Below are 25,703 nucleotides of genomic sequence, written 5' to 3'. Positions count from 1 at the left end.
AGAATCTGGCCTTTTGCTGACCTTCTCTTCCTTGAAGGTAGTAAAGAAATTCTATTGTTTAGATCTTTTGTTTGTGGGCTAGAATTGAACCCAGGGCCTTGTGGATATGAGGCAACCACATGAGCTACATCATCAGCCCTAGTTTTTTTTTTTTTTTAAATTATTTAAGAGAGGGGAGAGAGAGACAGAGAAAAGAGAGAGAGAGAGAGAGAGAGAGAGAGAAAATGGGCATGCCAGGGCTTCTAACCATGGCAAATGACTCCCAGATGCATGTGCTACCTTGTACATCTGCCTTTATGTGGGTACTGGGGAATTAAACACAGATACTTAGGTTTTGCAGGCAAGTATCTTAACCACTGAGCCATCTCTTCAGCCTCTTTTTAAAAATTTATTTTTTTAGGCTGGGTGTGGTGGTGCACGCCTTTAATCCCAGCATTTGGGAGGCAGAGGTAGGAGGATTGCCATGAGTTCAAGGCCACCCTGAGATGACATAGTGAATTCCAGGTCAGCCTGAACTAGAGTGAGACCCTACCAAGAAAAACCAAAAAATAAAAATTTATTTGTGTGTGTGTGTGTGTGTGTGTGTGTGTGTGTGTATGTATGCTTGTGTGACAAGTTTCTTACCAATTATGCCATGTTATCAGTCCCCAAAGCTTGGTTTTAAAAATTAATGAAGATATTGATCTTTTTTTTGAGACAGAGTATCATGTGACTCAGGCTAGGCTGGCATTTTCTGTAAATGACCTTGAATTTCTGATCTTCCCGTGTCTACCTCTCAAGTACTGAAATTGCAGATTTGTATCACCACACCCAGTTTATGTGGTTCTGGGGATTAAAACCAAGTGTTTGTGTATGCTAGGCAAGTACTCTACCCACTTAACCATATCTCTAACCCAAAAGATATTGATCTCTTAAGTAAGGTTTAATTGAGAGATACACATTATACGAACTGTAGGTGCTTAAAGGGAGGGATCCTGAGGTTATTTATCCTCTCTTTGAATGAAAATCTTCCTTTGATGGGCTGGAGTGATGTCTTAGCAGTTAAGGTGCTTGCCTACAAAGGCAAAGGACCCAGGTTTGATTTCCTAGGACCCACATAAGCCAGTTGTACACGGTGGCACATGTGTTTGGAGTGCATTTGCAGGGCTATAGGCCCTGGTGTGCCTATTCTCTTTCTCTCTGTCTATCTGCTTTTTCCTGTCTCTCAAATAAATAAATAAAACAAAATAAAAATCTTCCCTTGAAGTCTTACAAATGAAGGAATGGGTCCTGCCTATTTTCTATTTAAATAAATAGCCAGCCAGTTTGTATGTAAGCTCAGATCACAGGAAGCATGGTGTTAAAAGCTGGCTGGGAACCAACCTTGTCTCTGTCACTGTGGGATCTAGAATTCTTTTATTTATTAATTTAGAAAAAATAATTTGTAAGGTCTCATTATCGACCTGGCACATGGCTTACAAAAAGGACCTTAGATTCTGTGTGAAGAGAGGATCCTGCTAAACTATCTCTCATACTTTCAAGGTTGACCAGATGACCAGATGGGACCTGCAGGGACCCTACAGGGTTTTGTGGATCTAAAGTCCATGTTTCTTCTCCTGGTGGCCACTGAACACATGCCTCTCCTTCAATGCTTACCTCATACAGGTTGTTTTTTTTTTTTTTTTTTTTTTTTTTTGTCAGGTAGAGAAAAGCAAAGTGAAAGAATCCTAAAAATTGCTTTGTTGCTTTGGAGGCACCAAACATGTAGAGTCATTTTAAAGATCTTCACACACCTGCAATGGACACGGGCAGTTCTGGACACAGTATTTACATTATCGTGTCATTTTTTGACCCTTTCTTTTCATTTATTTTATTTATTTGAGAGCAACAGACACAGAGAGAAAGACAGATAGAGGGAGAGAGAGAGAATGGGTGCGCCAGGGCTTCCAGCCTCTGCAAACGAACTCCAGACGCATGCGCCCCCTTGTGCATCTGGCTAACGTGGGACCTGGGGAACCGAGCCTCGAACCAGGGTCCTTAGGCTTCACAGGCAAGCGCTTAACCACTAAGCCATCTCTCCAGCCCTGACCCTTTCTTTTGACAACAAACAAGGTTCAATTCAGCATTGCAGCGCCACTTGTGGGGAGTCCAAATCCTTCTGGTTGACTGAATGTAAGAGTATAGTGGCAGAGTGTTGGTGGGCTTACACTGATGCATCATCCCTTCACTTGGTCTCTGCCTCCTGGTCTACCACAGATTTTGGATTTAACAATTCTCTATCTGTCTGTCTATACATTCATCCATCCATCTATTATATATCTGTCATCTACCTGTCATATATCTCTCTAATCTATCTACCATCTATTATCTTATTCCCTGTAAATTCCTGTAAGTTTGAATGTAGATGGAATTTACTATCATACATTCAAACTGTGTAGGGAGGTCAGTCTTTTTCTATTAAGGCTTTTAACTTATTTAACTTAAATTTGCTTTATTCAAAGTGTGCTCATGGAAATGCTAATCTTACCTAAAATGTATCTTCATAGAAACATTTAAAATGGTTGACTATATACAAGAGTATTGTGGTCTAGTGATATTAACATAAAATTAGCCATCATGGTGCTTTAAAATCAATTGATAATATGGCTTGTATTCTGTAGTTATACAAAAGTAACTGCTACTCATTTCATTCAGCCACTTGAAGTCACAGCTTTTCAACCATCTAAAAACCATTTAATATTGTTGGTGTCCTTCCCATAAATTTCTATGTAATATTTATCCTCAAGGAGCTGGAAAGATGACTTAGTTGGTGCATAAGTGCATAAGCATAAGGACCTAAGTTCAGATGCCCAGCTGCCATGTAGAATGCTGCACCTAAGATCCTAACTTTGGAGAGGTGGAGACAGGAGAATCCCTGGGGCTTGCTGGTCAGATAATCTAGCCAAATGGGCGAGCTTTAGGTTCAGTGAGAGGCCCTCTCTCAAAAATAAGGCAGAGAATAATTGAAGACACCCAGTGGTGACCTCTGGCCTTTCTCAACACAGACATATATATAAAGAGATTAAGTAAGTTCTTTGTTTTTCATGATACTATAGAACCATGAGAACAAGGCCCTTTCTGTTCTTTTACTATCATAGCCTTGGCAACTAGGGCAATGTTTGGCTGAGGTTGGGGACCAGGAAATATTAATGAATAACTGAATTTGTAATGATGGAACTGAACAGATACAGAAAGTACAACTGGAAAATATGATTAGCACATCACATATACATTTTCTATGATGGAATTTGGCATTGACCCACATGCATAGAAGAAAGTCCATCTGAGAGCAATCTGAAACATTTCAGTTCTTGCCTGGACATTGAGAGATCAGATTTATTGAAGTATCCATTATTAAATAAAATATGAAGAGAATGTACAAATATATTGGCATGGACAGTTTCATATGGATGGAATGTCATATTAAACTCTGATAATTTGACTGTTTCTAATGAGACTCCTCAGTGGAACCAGCTCTAAGGCCTATTAGGGGGCAATTGCATTGGGTGTAGGTGGACTGCCTTTCCTAAAATCTCTCTCTGATCATCATTTTAGGGTATCATATACCTAACACATCACCATTTGGATTATATACCTTTTACTTTTGAGGGGAGTTTAAGTTTCTAACATTCTCAATGAAAATATAAATACCTCACAAACTTAATATGTTAAAACTTCCAGGGACTGGAGAAATGGCTTAGCAGTTAAGTGCTTGCCTGTGAAGCCTAGGGACCCTGGTTCGAGGCTCGATTCCCCAGGACCCATGTTAGCCAGATGCACAAGGGGGCACATGTGTCTGGAGTTCGTTTGCAGTGGCTGGAAGCCCCGGTGTGCCCACTCTCTCTTTCTCTCTCTCTCCCTCTTTCTCCCTCTCTCTGTCACTCTCAAATAAATAAATTAAAAAAATTTTAAAAAACCTTCCATTTTAGCCATACAGGCAAGATGAGACCAGTGATGCACTAGTGGTATGTCTGTTACAGGGGTAATTAGTGACTTTCTGATTGCTCTGCAGGCAAATGCCTTAACCACTGAGACATCTCTCCAACTCACAGAAACTTCTTTTTGTGGTGGTCAGTGGTGACCGTAGAGACTCAATACAAGTCAAAGTGCCCAAAGTAAGCCATTGTTGAATGTTCAGCATTAAATAGGACACCTGTATCACTTCCTTTAAGGCTCAGGAAACATAATTTAAGAAGAGGCTGAAAGAATGTTAAGAGCCGAAGAAAGGGGGGCAGTGGTGTGCAGTGCTGACTTCCGGCTATTTATGCAGCTACTGCACAACTAAACTCATAGCAGCTGTGATTACATGACCAAGATCTGCAGAAGATCTGTGTTGTTAACACCTTGTCATGGGATGGGCCCTACCTCTCCCTGAGGATTTATACAGTTACCAGTTTCTCCAGAATGTTACCACTGGAAAGGTGCCCATCCTTCTGTAAATAACCGTAATGAAATTCATTGAGTGACAAAAGGTAAGACAGGAAAGTAGAAAGGGGGTGAATTGGGAAGGAGGGTGTGGCAGTTTGATTCACGTGTCCCCCATAAACTTAGGCGTTCTGACTGCTAAGTCCCCAGCTGAAGGCAATTTGAGAATGAAAGCCTCCTGGGCATTGTATGGTTAGGGATGGGCTTATGGGTATTATAGCCAGCTTCCCCTTGCCAGTGTTTGGCACACTCTGCTGTTGCTGTTGTCTACCTGATGTTGGCCAGGGGTTGATGTCCACTCTCTGCTCATGCCATCATTCTCCCCTGCCATCATGGAGTTTCCCCTTGAGTCTGTAAGCCAAAATCCACCCTTTTCCCCCACAAGCTGCTCTTGGTCTGGTGTTTTATGCCAGCAGTGCAAACCTGACTGCAACAAAGGGTTAGTGAGAGTGGAAGAGGAACAAGAGAAGGTAATGGGGTAGATGCATGTGATTGAAATATGTTATGCATCTATATGAAAATGTTCTAATTAAACCCCTTAATATGAGTAATATATGCTAACGAAATACTTAAACCAAAACCTGGCACTTTGATACTTGAGTAGGGATCAATTTTGTCTATCCATCACCAATTAGCTAGATGCTCCTATGTGCCTTTGCGTAAACTGTAGGACTATTTCCAATTTTGATCATTCAGAAATATCCATGAGCAACTCTGCTCTTACAACCATAAAGGAGTCATATCTGGGGGAAGCCATGGAGTTTATGGGTAAAGTGCTTGTTCTTCTCCCACTTATACACTTAGTTAAATTCAAGGAAGAGAGACTCTCACCACTTTCACATTTACAAAAGGGAACAGTGTGCCAAGCTCCTGATGCTCAGGGAAGTGTGATGGCTGAGGAATGCACTGGAATAACTTCTCACTGGCATGCACATTGTGGTTGCTGGGATACTTGCCCATATGTTTATACACTTACATAAAGATAACCCGGGGCTGGAGAGATTGTTCAGCAATTAAGGCACTTACCTGCAATGACTAATGACCCAGGTTTTTTTTTTAATCAATATTTAAAAAATTTAGTTATTTAAAATTTTTATTTATTTTATTTAAATTTTTATTTTTATTTATTTATTTTAAAGAGAGAGAAAATGGGAATGCTGGGGCTTTTAGTCACTGCAAACAATCTCCAGATTCATGCATCACCATGTGTCTCTGGCTTACGTGGGATCTGGAGAACCAAGCCTGGGTCCTTAGTCTTCGCAGACAAGTGCCTTAACTGCTAAGCCTCTCTCTCCAGCCCTAATGACCCAGGTTTGATTCCAAAGTATCCACATAAAGCCAGATGCACAAGGTGGCATGTACTTCTGGAGTTTGCAGTGGCTAGAGGTCCTGGAGTGTCCATTCTCCCTCTCTTTCTCTCTCAAAAATAAATAAAAAATTATTTTTTAAAAGATAACATAAGGAACAAAGAAGGAGAAAAAGTCCCTTTCAGGGATTTGGGATGTCTTTCACATACCTACTAGATTTTTCTTCCATCAATTCTCTCAAAGCCAAAGCCAGAGCCATATTTTATAAACCATAAGCAAGAATGTTGATATACCTAAATAGTTTCATCATTAAGACCCTGATAAAATATTATCATTGGAGCAAACATCACACTGGGAAATATCATTTTTAAAAATAAAGAAGATATTCCAGTACAAACCTGTAATCCCAGCTACCAAGAGGCAGGAGGATTACAAATTCAAGTGTTGCCTGGATTACAGAATGAATTCAAGGCCAGCCTATAGCAATTACTTTCTCATTGCTGGGAGAAAACATAAAGCCAGAAGCAGCTTATGGAAGGAAAAGGTTTATTTTAGGCTTAAGGTTTAAAGGGGAAGTTTTGTCATGACATGGTAGAGCAGGCAGCTGGACATCGCTTCTCCACAGCAACAGGGAGCAAGTCATTATCTACTGGGCTGGAGCTGGATTGTGTCACCCTAAAGCCCATCCCCAGTAACAGCAAGGCTTCATCTCCCAAAGGCACCACAGTCTTCCCTAATTGCTATCACCTGGGGACCAAGTATCCAAGACATATGAGTTTATGGGGGACATTTCATTCAAGCCACCACATGGCCTAGCCAACTTAAAGGGACCTGTCTCAAAATAAAAAGTTTTTAAAAATAATAAAAGGTTAGAGTTTTGCTCACAGTGATAGAATACTTGCCTAGTAGGCATGAAGTTCAATCCCCAGTACTGAAAGTGGGGAAATAAACGAAGAAAAAGAAATAATCTTCAAACTTCTAGGAATAGTTTCTCTATTTGTGTATTATACTTGATTATGATTGTGGCTATATTTATCTTATAGTACTCATTGTCCAAGTTATAACATCAGGATACATGAAAGCTTTTGGTTTCGATTAGCAAAACTATTTAGTTCTTCAGATAAATTTTGATAATATTATGGCAGTGACAAAGTCCATTTCCTAAACCTATTGTTTTGTGACAGAGTCATTGGAACTTGGTAGACAGAAGCTTGTGACTTTTCTCTGATACACCTAGTAGTAAAATAACATGACTGAGGCAGTGCCTGCCGTGCCTACAGCAACACTGAGGACTGGGGAGGATGTACTAAAGGTTCCCAGCATGGCGTAACCTCTCTCCAGTCACTGGTTTCTATACTTATCTAAGGAGATTGAAAATTAAATGTGCAAAAATTTTAATATAAATTACATATAGGAAATTTTCAGGAATCAGATGAAATTCCACTATTACAGTCAAGTAGGTTTTCTGTCTGTCTTTAAAGTCAAATCTATTGAAAAACAAACAACCTTTCTTCCTTCCTTTAAAACATAGATGTGGTCGTTTTAAGAGGCCCCCTGAGACTTGAGCGATGACTCAGTAGTTAAGGTTGCTTACTTGCAAAGCCTGAGGCCTGGGTTCAATTCCCAATACCCATGTAAAGCCAGATGCAAAAACTGGCACATATGTCTGTTCATTTGCAGTAGCAGGAGGACCTGGCACACCCATTCTCATTCTTTATCTCTCTACTGACAAATAAATAAATAAAATCATTTTTTATTATTTAATTTTTTTTTTATTTTTGTGTGTGAGACAGATGATTATACACACACACACACACACACACACATTGGGCACATCAGGGCCTCTAGCCTGTGCAAACAAACTCCAGATGCATGCACCACTTTGTGCATCTGGCTTATATGGGTCCTGGGGAATCGAACCTGGGTCCTTTGGCATTTCAGGCAAGAGCCTTAACTGCTAAGCCATCCCTCCAGCCCTAAAATTATTTTTAAAAAAAGTACCCCTGTTACCAAATTGCAGTAGACCAAAGCAAAATGGGGAAACAAATCTTTGTTGCTAGGGACACTTAAGGCCACCAAAGTTATGGCCTTGACTCCTTTCTAGTGCCTCTGTAGCTCCTAGTATGTATGGTAATTACTTGGAGAATAGAAATTTCCCTCTCCTCAAAACTTATAAGAAGTTTTGGATTTCTAGTCTTTCTCTTTCTCCCCTCTCTGTCTTTGAGACTCCACCATGAAACTTGCATGGTGTTACAACTCTTTCAATAAAGCTTTAATTCTAAAAGGGCATTAAGAGGGAATTTCAGAGCTGGGCATGGTGGTGCATGCCTTTAATCCCAGCATTTGGGAGGCAGAGGTAAGAGGATCACCATGAGTTTGAGGCCACCCTGAAAATACATAGTGAATTACAGGACAGCCTGGGCTTTAGTGTGACCCTACCTCAAAAAACGAAACCAAAACAAACAAACAAAAAAGAGGACAGTTCAGGGATGGAGGGATGGCTTAGCAGTTAAGGTGCTTGTCTTTAAAGCCAAAGAACTCAGCTTTGATTCCCTAGGACCCACGTACACCAGGTGCGCAAGGTGGTGGCAACATGCGTCTGGAGTTTGTTTGCAGTGGCTGGAGGCCCTGGAATGCCCATTCTCCCTATCTCTTTCTGTGTCTCAAATAAATAAATAAATATATATATATATATATTTTTTTTTTTTTTAAAAGAGGCATTTCAACCTGGTGTGGTGGTACATGCCGTTAATCCCAGCACTCGGGAGGCAAAGGCAGCAGGATCGCTGTGATTTTAAGGCCAGCTTGAGACTACTTAGTACATTCCAGGTCAGCCTGGGTTAGAGAGAGACACTACCTCTATAAAAAGGGGGAGGGGGGCTGGAGCGATGGCTTAGTGGTTAAGGCGCTTGCCTGCAAAGCCAAAGGACCCAGGTTTGATTCTCTAGGACCCATGTAAGCACAAGGTGGCATATGCATCTGGAGTTTATTTGCAGTGGCTGGATGCCCTGGTGTGCCCACTCTTTCATTCTCTTTCTGCCTGGGCTCAGTTCCCCAGTACCCACACAAAGCCAGATGTGCAAAGTGGCACACACATCTAGAATTCATTTTTAGTGGCAAGAGGCCCTGATACACTTATTTTCTCTCACTCTTTCTCTCCCCTGCTTACAAATAGATAAATAAAATTTTTAAAAAGGGAGCATTTCATCTTAGTGCCTTATCAAACTAGCCTACTTTCCCACTGCTGGTCCTCTCGTCTTTTATTTCTCCACTCTCTCCTCCTCCTTCCCGTCTCCCTTCCTTCCTTAGTACCTGTTTATTTTATTTTATTTTATTTTTTTTGAGACAAGTCTCATTTTGTAGTCCAGGCTGATCTGAACTTGAGATCCCCTGCCTCAGCTTCCTGAGTGCTAGGATTGCAAGTATGTGCCACTGTATATGAACACATTAAAAAAGTCTTTGTATGAAGAAATTGAAACTCTTTCTCTTTTAACATCCGTGCTGAATTCAACTCATAGTAAAATGTATCATTGTCCCTTTGATAAGATACATGTTAAAATGTGTCTATAAAGCAAGTATTCTTATTAGTAAGTATGATGAATGTTGCCTGTTAGGAAGAAACAACTACTTTCTCCTTTAAATTGACATATAGTTGTGGGGGCAATTATGCATAGAAGTCTAATAATCACTCAGATAATTATGTATTCATTGTAAATCAGCAGGTAATAAGACTTTCTTTATAATTTTTAAACAATTTAGGAGGATAATAATATATTTGCTTGTTATATTTTTACTTACCCAAAGTCTCAGGTGTTTGAGGAAATCTCTTGTCTTTCACAGTTCTCTTCTCATAGTGTTTTAATTGTTTTTTTATTTTTCTGAAGCAGGTTCTTGCTGTAGCTCAGGATAACCTGGGACTCACTCTATTGCCCAGGTAGCCTCAAAGTCATGACAATCCTCCTACCTTAGTCTCCAAGGTGCTGAGATGAAAGGCATGCGCCCCACACCCAGCTTTCACACTTCTTTTTATCCTAAATTGTTGATGGATGCAGCTCTTGAAAACTCACTCTGGGTCTCCTGACAATTCACTTCACAAAATAAAGCATTTCGCTGATTAAAAAACTGAAGTCATAAAGATCCTACAGGCACCAAGTACTCAGTGTCCTTTCTCACACAAATGAGTACTATTTTTCACTGACTTGTTCCTAACGTCTGCTTCCAGAATTTGGGGCCAATAATGGCAGAACTGTACCTGTTGGTAGTCATTTGGGTAATTTCAAGGTTATCATCTTCTGGAATGCTCAAAAATGGGAGTTCTTAATAAGAGATTCTCTCAAATAACAGATCAAGGAATTAGATAAGATATGATAGTCTCCATTTCTGTAAAATAAAACCTAGGCACGCACAGATAATGTGGACTAGCACCAACATGTTGTTACCTGGGACACCACAAACAAACCATTAATAGCCTATGTAAAAGAATATTGACTTTTGTGCCTTGAAAACATTTGATACTTTTTTGGCATTGACAATGATCCTTTCTGGTTTTCCTCTCTCTCTATTTTTTTCTTTGACCTGCTGCGCTTGCTTTAACATCTTTGTTCCTTAATTAAAAACTTAGGTTGATAATAGTTCTTTGTATAATTGTTAATAGCTCTTAGCTATTCCAGTTGCACAAATAACTGAGATAAGAGACTGTAAAAGTTCCCTGAGGCATCTTTTATGCCCCATTGAGTCTTTGCCAGTCATGACAGTGTGAATGCTTGGCACTAAGTGCATGCCCAGAAACGGCAGTCTGTCAGGAGCCACATGCTGCAGGCCACAAAGCCATGCCGAGAGTCACAGTGCTGGGGGAATCTCAAAGTCCAGAGCGGATTATGTGATGGACAACATTGGTGCTCCTCTGTTTCTTGTCTGAAAGGCAAATGTGACTTAGCTCAGAGTTGGCAACAAACAGCCAGACTAGAAAGGATGGACAAAGGAAGGGGAGGCCATGGGAGCCATTTGTAGTCATATTTTTGGCCTGACAAAAGACACCTTGGCAAATGCACAGAGGTGATTCTGGGGCCATCCATCACATTAAATTAAAAAAAAAAAAAAAAGCTACAACCCAAACTTCTCCCAGGCTAAAACCTAATGTAAAACACAAACCTGAATGTTCTATGATGTCGGACCCCATTTGGAATGTGGATGTGGAGGAACAGGGATATCTTTTATTGAATTTCTTGTATCTCAGAGTTTATGCATATTACATTTCATGCCCACAGCAATTCTGGGAAGAAGTACATACTACCTCCAGAGACTGAAAACTGGGGAGAAAAAAAGTGTGACCTTGGGAAGAAGAAATAGCTAGTTGAAGGATATATTTAGCAAGAGGAAGAACTCAGCTCTTAACAAAATCTGTCTTATTCTCATGCTATCAAGGCCTTTAATCTCCAGGAGCATGAGAAGTATGATGGGACTGCACTTCCTTTAGCTCTCCTTTCCTCTAAGCCTTGCTTAGCATTTTGTATGTATGTATGTGAGTGTGCATGGGTGTGTGTGTATGTGTGTGTGTGTGTGTGTGTGTGTGTGTGTGTAGACCAAAGAGAAACCTGCCCAGCCGGGCCCAGTAGTCAACCTGTCTCTGCCTTGGATTACATGCAAGTGCCACCACCCTAATTATCAACTTAAGGGAGGGAGACATAGAGGGAGAGGGGCATGTTTCTCCCTTCTAGTTTCTTCTACTCTGCTTTCTTTTGCCTCCACGTCATGGCATGGTGCTCACCTATATTTGAGGAGGCTTTTTCCACTCAGTTCACTGGTCCACAACAGTTCCCTCGGGAATCACTCTCACAGACACACCCTGAAATAATAATATATCATTTCCTTTTAAAAATATTTTATTTTAGGGCTGGAGAGATGGGTTAGTGGTTAAGGTGCATGCCTGCAAAGCCTAAGGACCCAGGTTTGATTCTCCAGGTCCCATGTATGCCAGGTGCACATGGTGGTACAGGCTTCTGGAGTTTGTTTGCAGTTGCTACAGGCCCTGGCACACCCATTGTCTGTCTGTCTTTCTCAAATAAATAAATAAAAACAACTATTAAGAAAATATTTTTAGGCATGGAAAAATCGCTCAATGGTTAAAGGCACTTGTTTGAAAAGCCTGATTGCCTGGGTTCAGCTCCCTATAATGAACATTTTATATCATAATAAAAGTAATTTTGTTGTTATTTTAAATATTTTATTTATTTATTTGAGAGAGATAGAAAATGGGTGTGTCAGAGCCTCCAGCTGCTGCAAATGAACTCTAGATGCATGTGTGTATTAGTCAGGGTTCTCTAGAGGAACAGAATTACTAGGATGAATTATTTTAAAAAGGGAATTTATTGGATTAGCTTACAGTAGTCCAATAGCAGTTGCAGGCCCGAGAATCACCGAACCTAGTAGCTGCTCAGTCCACGTGGCCAGATGCCTCAGCAGTCCCGATCAGGCATTGCAGATGGTGCCGGGAAGCCTGGAGGCTTCCTGAGGAGCCGCTGGGTTTCGATCCACGTGGGTCTTCAGTTGATGTTGGACTTTAGTCCGCACTGGTCTTCAATCCACGCTAGAAGGTAGCGAGCAGCTCCGGCAGCCAAGTGGAAGGAAGGAGGGGAAAAAAGGGAACTCTTCTACCCAGAGCTTCCTTATATCAAGTCCCTCTCTGAGCGGGACCACCCACTCTGGGGGAAGGGCTCACCCTGGGAGAAAGACCTCCTCCTTTAGTTGATCCTTCCTAGAAGCAGTCTGTGGATTACTAAACAGATCAAGTTGACAACACCTTAACTATCACAATGTGCCATATTGTACATCTGGCTTACATGAGTGTGAGTCCTGGAGATTGAACATGGGTCCTTTGGCTTTTCAGGCAAGCACCTTAACTGCTAAGCCATTTCTCCAGTCCTGTTGTTGTTTGCAAGGTGGGGTCAACCAGGCTGACCTGGAATTCACCCGCAGCCTAAGACTGGCTTCGAACTTGTAGTTGTTCTGCTACCTCTGCCTCCCCAATGCTGGGATTAAAGGTGTATACCACTATGCCTGGCTCAGGCAAGCACTTTTAATCACTGAGCCATCTCCTCTGCCCAATATACCTATTCTCTAAGTATCACTCAATCCAGTGAAGGAAATACTCCAAATTAACCACCACACATAAGGCATTGGTACTTGTAGGGAATAGATACTCTGAACTTTTTCATTCCCACAGGCCTGAAATGAGTTAGTAAGGTTAACTTCCCTTCCATGCCTTACTAACAGTTGGTTAATAATCACTATGGTTTTGGAGTCTAAGCAAGGTGCTCAGAGCACTTATTACCACAAAGCTGAGTCACTCTAGGATCATGCCACCATCAGAAGGCTCTGATCTATAATGGCACTTGTTACAAAGAAACTCCATGCATTTTTAAAAACTTTGTTTTCTTTTTATATATGTATTTGAGAGAGAAAGAGGGAGCGAGAAAGAGAGAATAGGTGTGTCAGGGCCTCCAGCCACTGCAAACAAACTCCAGATGCATGCGCCACCACGTGCATCTGGTTTATGTGGGACCTGGAGAATCAAACCTGGGTCCTTAGGCTTTGCAGGCAAGTGATTTAACCGCTTAGCCATCTCTCCAGCCCCCATGCATTTTTAATAATAAGATAAGCACTAGATAAACAACTATCCAGCTTAAATATCATTCATAGGGTTCCAGGATTACACATCAGAAACCTATTGAAAGTTCCTGAGAAAAGCCAGATATGGTGATACACTCCTGTAATCCCAGCACTCCAGAGGCAGAGGTAGGAGGATTGCAGTGAGTTCAAGGCCAGCCTGAGACTACATAGTGAATTCCAGGTCAGCCTGGGCTTGAGCGAGACACTACTTCAAAAAAAAAAAAAAAAAAAAAGTTCCTGAGAAATCTAATTAGAACAATAAACCTTGCAACAGTGCCACATAGAATAGACACATACAGCTTTGTCTGTTTTTGAGAAGTGCTATGCAGGGGTCCCATCACAACAAGGTCATATTTGGGTCAATGTTGCTATATTACCACAAAGCCAGCCCTTAAGTTTGCAGATGAGGAAAGTGAGACCCCATAAAACTGAGTGGACAGCTCAATGTAAAAGCTAGACGTGGTGTGGGAATGACTGGGGACATGGCCAGTAAGGTGCTTGCTGTGTGTGGTGCTTTGAATGTAAATGTCCCCAAAGCCTCCGGTATTTTTTAAAATATTTGTTTGCAAGCAGAGACAGGAAGAAGAGAGACAGAGAGAGAACAGGCATGCCAGAGCCTCTAGCTGTCACAAAGGAACCCAAGATGCATGTGTCACTGGGCATCTGGCTTTATATGGGTACTGGGGAATCAAACTTGGGTTGGTAGGCTTTGCAGGTAAGTACCTTAACTGCTGAGCCATCCCTCCAGTCTTCTCTTTCTTTGGGAACAGATCTTGGTCCCTCCTACTATACCTTTGGTCTTCAGACTCTTCAAGCTACTTTTGCACCAGTTTCCTTTGGGAGGGATTTAAAGCCTTGGGCCTTTGACTGGGGGTTGAACCATTGGATTCCCTGGTTTTGAAGCTGCTTGTTTCATGGACTAAATCACATTTTCCACTTGTCTGGCTCCTATAACCACAGAAGTCAAAAAGTTCCATCAGTGTAGCCTGTGAGTTGGAGATTCAATCTAATAAATTCTTTTTTTTAAAAAAAAAATTTTTAATTTTTTTGCTTATTTTATTTATTTGAAATTGACAGACAGAGAGAGAAAGAGGGAGAGAGAGAGAGAGAGAGAGAGAGGGAATGGGCGCACCAGGGCCTCCAGCCACTGCAAACGAACTCCAGATGTGCGTGCCCCTTTGTGCATCTGGCTAACATGGGCTCTGGGGAATTGAGCCTCGAAACGGGGTCCTTAGGCTTCACAGGCAAGTGCTTAACTGCTAAACCATCTCTCCAGCCCCCTTAAAAAATATTTTATTTTAATTAATTAACTAATTAATTAATTTGACAGAGAAAGAGGGAGAGAGAGAATGGGTGCACCAGGGCTTCTAGCCACTGTAAACAAACTCCAGACATGTGTGCCCCCTTGTGCATCTGACTAACATGGTTCCTGGGGAATAGAACTTGGGTCCTTTGGCTTTGCAGGCAAATGACTTAACTGTTAAGCCATCTCTCCAGCCCTCGCATGGGTATAATATATACAAAAACTATAATTCAAGGTAGGAAATGTCACAACAGAGGCAGGATTTCAGGACACAGAAGTACAACTCAATTCAGAGCCAATTTTGAAATGCTGGAGAAAGCAGATATTGATTTATTTACTTATTTTTAACAACCTATATGTATATGTACAAATACCACAATCATAATGCCCTCCAATACCCTATCTTGCCCCTCTGAATCCCTCTCTCCACTAAATCCCTTCTTCTCTCCAACTAGTTTCTCTTACATTTCGATGTCATTAGTTTTCTCCCTCCTGTTAGTCAGGTCTTGTGTGGGTAGCATTATTCACTGTGAGGCCACAGCCACTTTGTATCTGGAAAGCACTATTACAAAGTAGTCCCTCTCCTTCCTTTGGCTCTTACATCTTTTTCTGGTACCTTTTCCATGGTGGTCCACGAGACTTGGAGAATGTGATAGAGATGTCTCAGTGACACTGTCTCTTCTTAGCACTTTGATGAGTTCTGAGCCTCCCCAGTGGTCACCCACACCTGAAAAGAGAAACTTCTCTAACTAAAAGTATGAGTAGCCTTAATAAATGGGCATAAACATAAACACTTAGAGGGAAATTTGGTGGGCATACTATATCCACTTAGCTAGACCACAGTAGTGGTTACCCCCCTAAGACATACTACTTCCCTTCATTAGGTTTTCAGTCCCAGGCATGCATTCCCTCCATGGAGTGGGCCTGAAATCCAGTCAGGGAGCAGTCAGTTTTCCTCACCACAGACATGTCACCATTGTACCAGTTGGTACATTTGGCCTGGCTGGCTAGCTATCAAGCTTGCAGGATCCTTTGTTGGCTTAGAGCATTGATGACTTTTCTCCCCCATCGTCAACAGCGAGGAGGCCTCTAGATCTGCTCTAGTTTGACTTCTCAGTGACCTGCAACTCAAGCATAGGGTTTAACATTCTAGTTTTGGTGGATAACAAAGTCTATAATGTTTTGGAGGCATCAGAGACCTCCATGATCAGCAACTCAAGGAATCACATGCTTGGCATTGAAATAGCAGATATTTAAACTCACTTCCACTAATGGTACCAAGACAATTTATTTTTAGGTTGGACACTAGTATTTGGAACAAATTTTGCATAAATCAATATTTTATCTGGCCTCTGATGTCTTTGGTCTGCACATAAAAGCTTATTTACCCCACAGCCTACCTGAAGAAGATTATAAATTATAACTTAGATATAACTCATAAATTATAGATTATAACTACATATTGTACCTGGGTTACTAAGGGAAAACAGAGACTGTACTTGACTTTTGTAACAAAGCTCATAGCCTTTTGCTGCCCAATTGTGGTCACAGGTCCTCCTACTCCAAGCTTCCTTCCCTGGCCAGAGTCTACACTCTCCTCCCAGATCTCAGGCAACACACAAGACCAGAGAAGATTCCGTGATGGGAGGATTTGCAAGAGACGGCTCCAATAATGGGGGTCTGGATTTGACACAACTTTGGGGCCCCTGTTAAGAAACATAATTTAAGGGCTGGGGATGGCTCAGTGGATAAATTTGCCATGCAAGTATGAATAGGCAAGTTTGGATCCCCAGAACCATAAAAATCCAGATAAACCAGGTGTGGTGGCGCACACTTTTAATCCCAGCATCTGGGAGGTAGAGGTAGGAGGATCGCTGTGAGCCTGAGGCCAGCCTGGGACTACAGAGTGAGTAGTAGGTCAGCCTGGAGTAGAGTGAGACCCTCCCTTGAAAAACAAACAGGAAAACCAGATGATGTAGCATGAACATCTGTAATCTTAGTGTATTCACAATGACAAGGGAGGCATTGACAGGGATTGTTTGAAAGCCCATAGGCTAGCTAGCTTGGTGAATGCAGTGGTGAACAACGAGACATCCTACCTCAAACCAGATGGAAGGCTAGGACCAAAGTGCAAAGTTGTCCTCTGACCGCCACACACACACACACACACACACACACACACACACACACACACACACACGCCATGGCATGCGCAGGAACATTTTTCACACAACCGAACACACAAATAAACATCATATACAGCATCCTATACAGACACTAAAAAAGAAAAATCATTTACTTTCTAAAGAATATACTTTTGGGCTGGCGAGATAGCTTAGTGGTTGAGGCACTTGCCTGTGAAGCCTAAGGACCCAGATTCGATTCCCCAGCACCCACATAAGCCAGATGCACTAGGTGGTGCATGCATCTGGAGTTCATTTGCAATGGCTAGAGGTCCTGGTACATCCATTCTCTCTCAAATAAAAAATAATATATACATGTACATATATAAATAATAAAATAATTTAAATATATAATAAATAAAATATATTTTATAAGGAAAGAGAGAGTATACTAGATAGCTTCACATGGCTGGGCTGAACATCCAACCAATCACACTTTTATGGGAGGAAAGGATTTCTTTCAAGCTTACCAATCCAGGAGAAGTTCTATCAATAGCAGAAGAAACTGGCTCCCATTAATACATCCAAGCAGAGAGAGAGAAAGCACCACCAGCCAGCACCCACCAAAAAGCAGCCAGCACAAACCCGCAGCAAGCGGGCTCCCCAGAGCTCAGACTGCTCTGCTTACCTTTGGGCTGGAATCAGACACGTCCCAGTCCCAGTGAGGCACCCCACTGTAGAGGTAGTCTGCCTGCTAGAGGCTAAAGCCACAAATTCAATGTTAATAATACACTTGAGTGTATGGGGGACATGCATCCCAACTAACACAGAGAGGGAAAGAATGGGGTACAGAGGACCTCTTGCTACTACAAACAAACTACAGAATACATGTGCCACGTTGTGGATCTGGCTGTATGTGAATACTGGGGAATCAGACCCAGGAGGCAGGTTTGAAAGTAAGCACCTTCAACTGCTGATCCACTTCACCAGCCCCCGTTTACTTTTTGTAATCACTGTTAGATCAGAGTTGGGGCAGAATCAACTAGAGCGACATGTAAATAAAGGATATACCACCCCAACAGTGGGCTATTCTTAATTAGACAGCAAGTGAACAGTGAAGGCGCATCAGCCCTGTTCCATGGGTTTGAGGCTGCTGCACCTAGAAACATCGGAGCTGGATATTTAAAGGAAGGACAAGCAATTCAGATAATGGGGGAAGGGGAAGGAGAAAGGATTGTAACAGGGCCATTTCTTTTGTTGACTTGTTTTCCAGGCAAGACTCAGGGTTTGACTAGTTCTTTGATGATAGCGGGTTTGCATGGCTCCTGCGCCCCACAGGTGACCTTATCAGGTTGTGCTTTGGGATGTTATTTATAACCCAGAAGAATTTCCTCTGTGCTAAAAGCCTGTGCCAGCATGTCCCAGTAATTTCTTTTTCTTTTTTTAAAAAATATTATTTATTTATTTGACAAAGAAGGAGGGAGGTATGGAGGGAGGGAGGGAGAGAGAGAGTGAGAGAGAGAGAAGGTGGGGGAGAGAATGGGTGCACCAGGGCCTCTAGCCACTGCAAAGTCCAGATGCGTGTGCCCCCTTAGGCATCTAGCTAAAGTGGGTCCTTTGGCTTTGCAGGCAAATGCCTTAACCACTCAGCAATCCCTCCAACCCAATTTCTATGACTGTAATGATTACTGAGACCCCAGACTTGTTAACCCTTACATTCCAGACCCCGAGGACAAGTAAAAGAAAGGGGACAACGAACAGAGTCTCTGAACTGCTTCTTGCTGACCAATGGGATGAAGTACATTATTTTTAGAGTTGACTCATTGCTTGATAAATCAGACCTATATAGTAAGGGGGGGGCAGGGGTTGGGGTTGAGGCAGGGCTGGGAATCCTTGGCCAGTTCTGGTTGTCCTTCTTAAGCAGCTGATATATGTCCTCTAGCATGGCAAGAAACCTTAATATTTTCCTCTCAATTTGGCCGGAGGAGGGAGGGGAGGAGCTCTGGTGCCACTTTTAGCATCTTTGGTCACACACAAAAGGAGAAAACAGGGGGAAGGGCTATCAAGAAGCCTTAAGACATGGTGACCTCCTAAGGTGGAGCTGTGTTTGGAGAACTTTAGGGCCTGTGTCTTGTCAGGATACAGAAATCTACATCTGGAAACATAGGAGTCTAGAGAAGGGCCAATGAATACAGAGTTGTTGTCAAGGAGGGAATAACTGAATCTGTTGGACTAGAGGCAAAGAAGAGGCTAAACTGTGGGTGTGGAGGAGTGCTGTCATATATATATAGGGGAATAAAGTGTATGTCAGAGAGAGGATAGGTTTAACTTAAAGGGAGTAGAGATGTGAGTTTTTTTTTTAACTTATAGAAACAGGTATCTTACGTGGTTACAGAGAGATGTCATGTCATATACAGAAAAATAATACTATTGGCCATTAAAAAGACTAATATAGGGGCTGAAGAGATGGTGTAGCAGTTAAGGAGCATGCCTGTGAAGCCTAAGGACCCAGGTTCAATTCTCCAGGTCCCACGTAAGGAAGATGCACAAGAGGTCTCACGTGTCTGGAGTTCGTTTGCAGTGGCTAAAGGCCCTGGCACACCCATTCTTTCTCCCTTTCTCTCTGTCTGGCTCAAATAAAAATAAATCTTTTTTTTTTTTTTTTTAAAGGCTAGTATAGCCCAGAATATCATTGGCTCATGACTGGTAGCATTTATTTCTTCACAATTGCTGCAGTCCATCATTGAAGCTCTAGTTAGAAGGTGTGGCTTATGGGATCCTCAGCTTTTGGTTCTCCATTTGATTTTGTTCCTGGTACACATAGCAGGCTGTAGTTCCATGTGGCATTTATAAAAAGGCAAGGTGGCAGCTCTTCAGGAAGTGATGATTATCTGAGCCATTAGGAAAGAAACTCCTAGATCATATTAAATCTGTTAGCCATTGTATTAGTCAGGGTTCTCTAGAGGAACAGAACTGCTTGAATGAATTCTATTAAAAGGGGAGTTTATTGAATTAGCATACAGTAGGCCAAAGAGCAGTTGCAGGTCTGAGAATCAAGGAACCTGGTAGCTGTTCAGTCCATGTGGCCAGATGCCTCAGCAGTCCCAATTGGGCACTGAAGGCCTGAAGGTTTCCTGAGGAGCCGCTGGGTTTCGATCCACGTGGGTCTTCAGTTGATGCTCAGTCCGTGCTGGTCTTCAATCTACATTGGAAGGCAGCAAGCAGCTCCGGCGCCAAGTGGAAGGAAGGGGCTCTTTTCACCCAGAGCTTCCTTATATAAAGTCCCCCTCTGAGAGGGGCCATCCACTCTGGGGGAAGGGCTCAATCTGGGGGAAGGACTTCCTTCTTCAGTTAATCCTTCCTAGAAGCAACCTTGGAGACCCACCCAGCAGGGATTTCTGTGGATTTGTAAACAGATCAAGTTGACAACACCTTAATCATCACAGCCATTATGATCTGGTTAATATCTATATATGAATTTTCTTGAATGTGACATGACATTTACAGGTGACACAAATATTATATCTAAGGTTGAAAAATAGTAACATACTTTGGTAGATAAGAAAATAGAGGTGTTTTGTGTAAAGAAGAAGGAATTGTTAAGTTGGATAGAGAATTTATTGCAATTTCTGGAAATATGAAGATTTGGTTTAGGTAAGGTAAGAAGTATAAGAAACTAGTATTGAAGCAATATTTGGAATATCTTAAATAATTTTCAATTTAAACATGATAGGGATTAAGAAATTAACTACATTTGAAGTTTAGTTATCAGGGTAAAGGTTTTTTGCAAGTCCTTAATATAGAAAGGCTTTCAGTTTTAACTTACTTGGTCCAGCAATCCAAAGGTCTTAGTTTTAAAGGTACTAATGAATGTATGTTAGGCTGAAAAAAGTTTAATTAATTCAATAGGAATAATGAAATTTAATATAATTAGTCCCAGTTTTTTTGTATTAGAATAAGTTTATAGCAAACAAATGTTTTACCCAATAGGAAAATAAATAAAAGTAGAACACTTCAGAAACCTATTGATAGGGGCTGGAGAGATGGCTTAGTGGTTAAGGTGCTTGCCTGCAAATACAAAGGGCCCATGTCAGCCAGATGCACAAGGTGGTGCATGTACCTGGAGTTTGTTTGCAGCAGCTGGAGGCCCTGGTATGCCTCTTCCTTTCTCAAGCTTTATCATACAAGCTCAGCATTTGGACATAATTCAATTATCCTAGTCAGAGATTAAACAACTTTTTTTTTCTCTTTCGTAATTTTAATTGAAGTACTGCTAAGTCATTTTTTATCTGTCATAAAAGCACCAAATTTTAAAATCTAAATCAAATTTTGGAGAGGGGAAGAAACACATCAAGAACTTCTCTCCAGAACAAAACAATGATGTTCATTCCTCCAAATGTCTAACCTGAAGGTCAAGTAATACCAAAACAAAACTAAATTAAAAAAAAAAAACCCACACAGAAATAAAAAGTAATAAAAATCACATTCTGGGGGGGTTCATTGCATTTCATAGTCTTTGCTGTGCTGTCTAATTGTCCTTCAGCTGACTTTCAAACAATTAACACCCTAGTTCATCAAAATATACATTTTCCACTGGCTTTTTAAAATTAAAAATAATAATTAAAAAAGAAAGAAAAACTTGAAGGAATTCACAGTCAGTTGCCTGACTTGTCTTGATGGCATGTACAGCATAAGGCGGTCAGAAAGGCTGCTCATAGTACACGTGATTAGGAGGCGCTGATCTCCAGGGCTTAGCTTTCTTCCAGACAGTGTAAAATACCCACAATTCCAAATATGAAGGGACACTGGGCGTGGTGGTGCACGACTTTAATCCCAGCACTTGGGAGGCAGAGGTAGGAGGATTGCCATGAGTTTGAGGTCACCCCGAGACTCCATAGTGAATTCCAGGTCAGCCTGGGCTAGAGTGAGACCCTGCTTTGAAAAACAAAATCAAAAACCAAAACCAAATATGAAGCGACACAGACAATCTCCTTTGAAAATTCCACAGGACAATACAGGCGCCCAAGCTGTTCTTCATAAAGTGATAGGGCTTCTGTCAAATTAACACAGTTCCCCTGTGCTAAATATTTTCCATCCTGTTTCAATACTTTCTTTGAAAGGTCAAGAATCAGTCTGAGAAATTCCCATGTGGAATCTTCTTCTGGTGATGTAGAAATTGGAACAGCGGTCAAATCATTAATCACATAATCAAACTCTCTCCCTTCTTTGGCATACCTCTTCAGTACTGGAATGCAGCCTTCTATGAGGACCTGATAGCAGTCTCCTTTTAGATTGTCTAAGACGTCACCACATGTTCTTTGCATGTATTTCTTACATCCATTGTTGCAGTCAGGTTCGCATTGCTGGTAGAAATCACCCAACCAAGAGTAGCTTCTGGGAAAAAGAGATTTATTTTGGCTTATAGGCTCGAGGGGAAGCTTCACGATGGCAGGGGAAAACGAAGGCATGAGCAGAGGGTGGACATCACCCCCTGGCCAACATAAGATGGAACACAGCAACAGGAGGGTGTGCCAAACACTGGCATGGGGAAACTGGCTATAAAGCCCATATGCCCGCCCCCAACAATACACTCCCTCCAGGAGGCGTTAATTCCCAAATATCCATCAGCTGGGAACCTAGTATTCAGAACACCTAAGTTTATGGGGGACACCTGAACCAAACCACCACATTCCGCCCCTGGCCCCCATAAACTGATATCCATACTTGATGTAAAATACAATGCTTTCAGTCTTACTTTAAAAGTCCCCATAGTTTTTATCAATCTCAATGATGTTCATACATCCCCATAGTTCAAGATCTTTTAACTGAGCCATAATACCAAAATATAACCTCAAAAAACCCATAATGGCACAGAATAAATATTCACACTGCAAAAGATGGCATTGGGCATAGCAAAGAAACATTCAACCAATACAAGATTTAAAACAACCAGGGCAAACATCAAACTCTGTAGCTTCAAGCCCAACAACTCTAGCCAGTGACAAATCTTCAAGTCCGATAATTCTAACCAGCAACAAGTCTCTGGCATTCCAATTCCGCCCCTCCAGCTAGGCTACTCACAGTCCTGGGAAACTTCATCGGGGCCGGCAGCTCCTCGGCAGCCATCTCATGGTCCCAGCATCTCCACTGGGTCTCCACTGCAAGCCACGGTTCATCCTCATGGCCCCATGGGGTCTCTATGCAGGCAACCAGCAAACCTGCTTCACACTGCCCATGGCCATTTCCAAAACACAAGACCGTGTTGCAAACTCAATGACCCTCTTTCCAGCATTTCTTATACTCCACAATACCAGGTAGGGTGCCAATTTGTTAATCCAGGGGGGAATAAAGCAGACTTTGAAGAACAGGACACTCCTTGAGCACTCAGGCCCCTTCTAAAGAGTCGATATTCTTCTTGTTGCCCCAGCGCAGGTCAGCTAGCCCAGTCTCAAAGGTTGTAATCTCTCAGTTGCAGCTGAACAGGCAAGAGTTCACCCAAAGATTTTTCTTTCTGTGCCATATCCCTCTGCACACACCAGTTCATTTCTATGCAAAGCAACCCTGCACAACTTCTCAGGACACAGGCATTACAGCAAGCTTTTCATACAAACTGCTAGCCCAGTCCAGGCAAAGCTCTCACCCTCATAAGCCAAACCTCACAGTCCATAGTTCTTACTGCATTCAGGTCTTTCAACTCTGACCAGAATAGTCCATCAAGCTGTACTTACAGGACTGCAAGGCATCTCTTAGGCCAAGGTTTCAACTCCTTCCACATTCCTCTTGAAAATCAGCTACAAAAGGCTGAAGCCACATAGTCAGGTGTCTAGCAGCAACCCCACTCCTCGGTACCACTTTACTGTTGCAGTCAGGTTCGCATTGCTGGTAGAAATCACCCAACCAAGAGTAGCTTCTGAGAAAAAGAGATTTATTTTGGCTTACAGGCTCGAGGGGAAGCTTCACGATGGCAGGGGAAAACGAAGGCATGAGCAGAGGGTGGACATCACCCCCTGGCCAACATAAGGTGGAACACAGCAACAGGAGGGTGTGCCAAACACTGGCATGGGGAAACTGGCTATAAAGCCCATATGCCCGCCCCCAACAATACACTCCCTCCAGGAGGCATTAATTCCCAAATATCCATCAGCTGGGAACCTAGTATTCAGAACACTTAAGTTTATGGGGGACACCTGAATCAAACCACCACATCCATCAATCACCATTTGGTCAATTTCTACCATAGTGACCATCTTTGGTTTCAGTTTGACTATTTCACATAATATGCCCCCATCTCCACCTTCCAAAATCAGGACATCTTTGCCGGTATAATCTTCTTTCCAGCCGCTCATGATGGCCTGAGTATATGCCAGGTCACTCTCTGCCAAATTAACATCCCCACTGAGAATGAGAATATTTCCAAATTGCTTGAAGTATAGAATTTTAATGTTCTGACAAGGGGAATCGCCATCATACACCATGTCATTGATGTCATACTCAACCAGGTGCCCATCAGCAGTGGGCCAGTGTCTGTCAGTGGCCCCTTCCTTGAACAATGGGCAGTGAATGCTTCACCTGCCCAGCACTGTCCTGACTTAGTTCTTTCATTTTTTTCTTCTATTTTGTTCAAAAGACTGTCAGTCTCTTCTTTGCTTTGTATGTTGCTGTCGTAACTCTGGAGGTTCAGCAATACCAATCCATGTGGATAAATTCTCAAGTTGGCAAAGCTTCCATTTTTGTGTAGGTTGCTAAATAGCCATGGTCCTGCCCGGTGTACACCGACTCCACCATCCCCTGCTCCTGGAAAATGGACTGGAGGCTTTTTAAAATGGCTTCACCATCGGCCATCTTACGCTTCCTGAGATCCTAGATGTTTGAAGAAAAAAATGCAACCTGAGTCCTCAGAAGTTCTTTGGTGCCAAGCCATGAAGTTGAGCGTGCTCTGCCCAGCTGCTGCCATGGGGAGGCGAGGCCCTGGGCCATGCCTGGGGGAGGTGACTGAGGGAGACTGGGGGACCACACGGCATGTCTGGCTCACACACATATATTTTTAAATTTTTATTTATTTATTTATTTGAGAGCGACAGAGAGAGAAAGAGAGAAAGTGAGTGGGTGTGCCAGGGCCTCCAGCCACTGCAAATGAACTCCAGATGCGTGTGCCCCCTTGTGCATCTGGCTAACGTGGGTCTTGGGGAATTGAGTCTTGAGCCAAGGTCCTTAGGCTTCACAGGCAAGTGCTTAACTGCTAAGCCATCTCTCCAGCACATATATTTTATGCTCTATTTAGGATAAGATGTCTCATCAGGAGGCAATGGATTTTTTTTCTCTTTTAATGATGATACCAGGGACAAAGGAAATGGGGTTTGTATTTTGGTGACCTCCAAGCCTAATGTCAGTGGAGAGACCCTAAGTTTTTGGAAGATGGATGGCATATTCAAGTCTGGCGTTTTCAAGCAGAAGTGGGATGGTGAAAGGGGGAGACTCTACTCCTGCTGATTTTTAGGCTTTGGAGAACCATCAAAAGGGGCCCAGATAGATAGAGTTAGTCTATTATAGGGCCTTCTGAGGTAAATTGGTGTAATTGCTATGGTCCATAAGGTTATTTACATCAACATAAAAGACTATGCCACATGGAATATTACCAATCTAAAAATCTACTATAATACAGGACATAAGTTAGGGTCAGAGGCTTTTAAATTTTCTAACCCCAATTTTTATCTCAATGTTAGGCATAGCACTATAAATAAATTCACCAACTTATTATAGAGAGTTAAGTTTGAATTAGATAAACAATTAAGGTGAGAGAAGTACACAGAAACAACTTTCTATGTTAGCCCATCTTATCTCAACTGACAACACCGTAAC

General features: G+C 42.0%; 1 pseudogene; it reads right to left on the bottom strand.

The window, feature by feature from the left end:
- Nucleotides 1–21,543: 21,543 nt before the first annotated feature.
- Nucleotides 21,544–24,798, bottom strand: LOC101617084 (annotated as a pseudogene).
- Nucleotides 24,799–25,703: the final 905 nt, after the last annotated feature.

The sequence above is a fragment of the Jaculus jaculus genome, chromosome 2 (assembly GCF_020740685.1).
Source record: "Jaculus jaculus isolate mJacJac1 chromosome 2, mJacJac1.mat.Y.cur, whole genome shotgun sequence".
Classification (NCBI taxonomy): Eukaryota; Metazoa; Chordata; class Mammalia; order Rodentia; family Dipodidae; genus Jaculus; species Jaculus jaculus.
Note: the sequence above shows the minus strand (reverse complement) of the source record. Positions and strands in the feature narration are given on the sequence as shown.